Genomic DNA, 5,496 nt, shown 5'->3' on the forward strand with positions numbered 1-5,496 from the left:
CCACTTGAAACACACAAAAGAAAAATGAAAAAATATATATATGTATATATACATATACACATCTCATTATGCTCCTTCTATATATATACAGCATATATATATATATATATATATATATATACTAGGAAAAAAGTTTTGTGAATTTAACCTCCACTTGAAACACACAAAAAGAAAATGAAAAAAATATATATATATGCACATATGTGTGTGTATATATATATATAAATATATATATATGTGTATATATATATATATATATATATATATATATATGGGAAAAAAGTTTTTCTAGACACTGGACATCAGATAATGAAAGCCAGTATTCTCTAAGACATGGGAAACAAACTAGGTGAGCAATTACTATGGCCTTGAGAGAGTTTTCAAGTGGTGGAATGGGAAGGGTGGGACAGGATGTGAGATCCACAGAAAACCTAGCAGATTCTCTGAGTTGAGGAGATAAAGCCAAAGGTCCAAGGAAACCAAGATGTCTAGAATGTGCAGGGCCGCGTACTGGAGACATGAAAGTTGCACAGAGTTCATCTGCAGGGGATCCCCTCAAGTACTCAGCTGAGTACAGACAGCACATGTGTGTGAAGAAACTATCTTACTTCAGGGATAGAATCATCCAAAGATTTTGGAGGTACAGTGGCCAGTATTCAAATGAGGAAAGGATAAATGAAGGTAAAATAAAGACGTTTTCAGACATTAAAAAAAAAGAAAACCTAAAATAATAAATCACCCAGAGCACCTGCACATGTTAAAAGGCAGAAAGAAAATAATATCAAGTGGAAATAATGATATGTATACCATAGTCCCCCTTATCTTTGGGGGATACATCCCAAGTCCCCCAGTGGATGCCTGAAGCTGTGGGTAGTACCAAACTCTATATATATTATGTTTTTTCCTATACATACATACCTATGATAAAGTTTAATTTATAAATTAGGCACAGTAAAAGATTAACAACAAAACTAATAATAAAATAGAAAAATTATAACAATGTATTACAATAAAAATTAGATGAATGTGCAGCTTCCTCTCCCCCTCCCCCCATTAACCAATCTGTGAGATCGCCACTATGTAACTTATGGGTAGGTAGCACATACAGTGTGGATGTGCTAGACAAAGGGGCGATTCATGTCCTGGGTGGGATCAAGCAGACAGCGCAAGATGTTGTCACACTACTCAGAACACTATGCAACTTAACATTTATGAATTGTTTACTTATGGAATTTTCAACTTAATTTTTTTGAACCTCAGTTGACCGTGGGTAACTGAAACTACGGAAAGCAAAATTGTGGGTTAAGGGATTGCTACTGTACAAAGGAATAAAGAACATCAGAAATGAGGAAATGGAGTTCAAGACCCATGGAGAAATATATATGATTTTTTTTTAACTATTTCAGCTTCTTTAAAGGATAACTCACTGTTTAAACAAAAATAAAAATGTATTGTGGACTTCATAAGTTATGTAAAGGTAAATGTATGACGACAGTAATGCAAAGACCAGGTAAAGAAAAGCAGAAGTATGTTATTGTAAATGTCTTAAATATGAAGAGATATACATTTTATATTATATGAAGTGATAAGTCAAGGTAGATTATAATGACAGAGCATAAGCCCTAGCGAACCTCGAAAATAGCAACAACAATAAAAGAGCCAAGAAAGGAAATGAAGTAGGATCATAAAAAATATTTGATTGATCCAAAAGAATGCAGAAAAAAAGAAGACCAGAGAACAAAATGGATACAACAAAAAGAAAACAAGCGGAGCATTGTTGCTGAGGAGTATCACGGATGCGGGCGCTGTTACTCACATTCCGGCAGTGGCGGCAGTGGTCGCGGCAGTGGTCGCGGCAGCGAGGCACTCCTGACGTCACAGTCCCTGCGCTGGTGTAGCCACTGGATCCCTGTGCTCTTCCACCCTCCGCTAGCACCGTGATTGATCAGCTGACCAAAGAGCAGATTGCGGAATACAAGGAAGCTTTCTCCCTGTTTGATGAAGATGGTGATGGCACCATCACAACAAAGGAACTTGGAATTGTCATGAGGTCACTGGGTCAGAACACAATAGAAGCCGAATTTCAGGAAATGATGGATGAAGAGGATGCTTGACTGTAAGGGCACCATTGACTTTCCAGGATCTTTTACTATGATGGCTAGAAAAATGAAAGATACAGACAGAGAAGAAGAAATCCGTGAGGCATTCCGAGTCTGACAAGAATGGCAGTGATTATATCACTGTGGCAGAATTATGGCCCGTTATGACAAACTTAGGAGAACAACTAACAGGAAAGCAGATGAAATGATCAGAGAAACAGATATTGATGGAGAAGGACAAGTAAACTATGAAGAATTAAATCAGATGACTGCAAAACAAAGACCTACTTTCAACTCCTCCACCACTACCTCGAAGAATTGAATTGAATCTTTCACTTACCACTTGCCCCCAAAAAAAATAAAAAATAAAAAATAAAAAAAATCATTTACTCATTTAGTTTCCACATAGCAAAACTGAATGTCAAAAATACCTTCTGTCCACACTCACAAAAAATCTGCATGTATTGTTTTCTTTTTTAATTAATTTTTTTTATGGTGACATTGGTTGCATGTATTGTTTGGTAGTCTTGTCCCCTAAAGATCAAGCTACACATTAGTCTTATGATGTAAATACTTGTACCCCCTTAATGATAAGGAAGCACTTAGTGGACTCTTTGCATTTCCATTTACTAATGATTAATACACTGGGCTGGCCAGTTTTTCATGCATGGACCTTGACAATTGAGCACACTCAGCATTTGTTTTAAAAATGAAAAAACAAATTCAAAACCTATTCAAATGTATTCTAGTTCAGTTCGTTAGTATAAATTGTCATAGCTGGTTTACTGAAAGCAAACATATTTAAAATTGATTTACTTCAGGATGTATGTAGAAAAATAGGTGAAGGATAAACTTTCTAGACATATTCCCACAAACAGGATGGTCCTCTTGTATTCCCATGTATTCCGACCCGTGGTGACGGTGACACGCCCTGGTGGTATGCCCACGTGTATTGGTTTAGTGTCATCCGCATTGTACTAGAGCAAAATAGGCTGTCACCATTCACACAAATTTTTAAAAAGAAACTTTTACCAAGGGAGCATCTTTGGCCTTTTTCTTTTTAAAACCTCCTGAACCATGACTTGTAGCCAACAGAGGTAGGTTGTTGCTGCGGACTTCAGCATAACCATCAACACTGCTGTTCAAGAAATTATAATTTACATTCATTCCAAGTTGTAAATGCTAGTCTTTTTATTTTTTCCAATAAAAAGATGATTAACTGAGAAAAAAAAGTACACAAGTAACAAGGTGATGATTTAGAACTATGTCAATAATAACATTAAGTATAAATATAGTAAACATTCCAGTTAAAAGGAAAAGATTATCAGATCTGGTATAAAATGCAAGAACCAATTAATTACTGCCTACAGAAAACACATTTAAATATAAATGATAATAGTCTAAAAGTAAAAGATTGAAAATAATATGTGCTTATACTAATAAAAGGAAGTCGGATTGGTTACATTTATAACAGTCCAAATAAACTTCACAACAAAAAAATATATTATCTGGGATAAATAATGTTATTTCCTAATGACAAAAGGGTAAACTCATCAAGAAGACTTAAGTATCCTAAACACTTAATTATTCACTTAAAAACATGGTGTCAAAATGAATAAAACAAAAACTGATGGGACTGCAAGGAAAAATAGGCAAATCCACAATTATACTCAGAGATTTTAATATCTGCCTCTCAGTTAGATTATGATTGGTGATCTAAGCTATAGTAGAGGTAGAAGCAAAAGGCAGAATGTAGTGCCCTGAGGAGTTAATGGGAGATGAGACAGGAGACAATACCTACAGCCCTTTAGCAAACTATTTGGCTATGTCAAGAATGATATATATAATTGATTTTGGTGAAAGTTGCACAACTTTGACTATAAGAAAAATGATTAAGTTGTACATTTTAAATGGGTGAATTGTATGGTATGCGAGTTGCATTTAAATAAAGCTGTTTTAAGAAAAAGAAAGATATAGGATGAGAACATCGATATAGAAAAGGACACAAGGTAAAAGGAAGAGTTGAGTGCATTTATATGCTGAAAGGTAGAAGCCAATAGACAGTGAAAACTTAAAGAGCCATGTTGTAAGGTTCCTGAGAAGATGGAGAGAATGTCACCTGAATGCTGGGATTCGGACACCCAGGGCAGAAGGGAGCTCAAGATGGCATGGAGGAGGTAAGGAAGAGACACAAGTTTGTGGGTGGGGAGGGCTTGGAAGTGGGATGAGCTCCCATTAATGTCTTGTATTTTCGCTTAAGACTTCTGAGAATGAAGAAATTCATCTTTCCTGCTTCCCTCTTCAGGTGGAACCCTTTCACAAAAAAGTGAAGGGTAAACCTGAGACAACAAAAGTTTAAGACCAATTGAATTAGAGCCATACAAAATGGGATAGACTGCCTCAATAGTTAATAAATTTTCTATCACTAGAGGAGCTAGCTGGTCAATTATTAGGGATATTGTGGGAGGCATTCAAACTATAGAAATTTAAGTTGAACAATCACTGAAACCCATTTCAAATCTCAAATGCAGTTATGAAACTCTAATCATACATTAATTTCATAAAATACTGGCAAGAATATATAAGGTTAGTTGAAATTTGTTTCATCAAATATCTATTTAGTATCAGAGCCATAATTAGAATTGTTTCTACTAGACACCTCTATATTCCTTCCTCTTATCTTATTCCCATAGCTAGCAACCCTATGTTTACATCTAGGCCCAGGCCAGACAAATAAATGGACTGTGTTCATTCTAGCTGGTACCATTCATGACCTCACTGGCTAAGATGTTTGTTGGTTGTGACCACCTCCCTTACTTAGAATTCCTTGACTGAATAGACAATAGATCTCTCAGGCTTCTGATGTGCTGTTTACCTGGACTCTTGTTTTCTTTTTATATCTAAGGCATCCAAAGTACATGTTAGCAAAGAAAGAAAGATTCAGTTCTTGGATGTTAGTGGGAAGTAAGAAAACAATAACGAAAATAATACCCAGTTATGAGGTCATTCATGGAGTGGAATGAGTCATAAAACAGTAAGCACATACAGTTGTATACCCAACAAATACTTTCCCAAATAATGGGCCTATAAAAGATATACTGCATGAATGCATTTGAGACTTTGTAAATACTGTAAGCGTAAACATTAATTAGTTACTATAATGTATGTGTCATAATATCAAGCATCATTGTAAATGTCAAAATTTTGGATTCAATTACACATTCCCTTATAATGTCTTTGGTTCAGAAACTTGTACCTTGCCCCACCTCACCCTCCCAAAAAAAGTCAAGAGTAAAGGCAAAAATCCTAAGGTGAAATTCAAGTAGTAAAATAAGTTTGTCCACAGGATACTTACACAATGACACGAGACACTAGAATCTGATCTGGGAAATAGTTT

The 5,496-nt window shown here is 35.5% G+C and overlaps 1 pseudogene; it reads left to right on the forward strand.

Moving 5' to 3' along the window:
* The first annotated feature begins 518 nt into the window (after positions 1-518).
* On the forward strand, positions 519-2,421 carry LOC120590746 (calmodulin-like; annotated as a pseudogene).
* Positions 2,422-5,496: the final 3,075 nt, after the last annotated feature.

The sequence above is a fragment of the Pteropus medius genome, unplaced genomic scaffold (assembly GCF_902729225.1).
Source record: "Pteropus medius unplaced genomic scaffold, Ma_sr-lr_union100, whole genome shotgun sequence".
NCBI lineage: Eukaryota > Metazoa > Chordata > Mammalia > Chiroptera > Pteropodidae > Pteropus > Pteropus medius.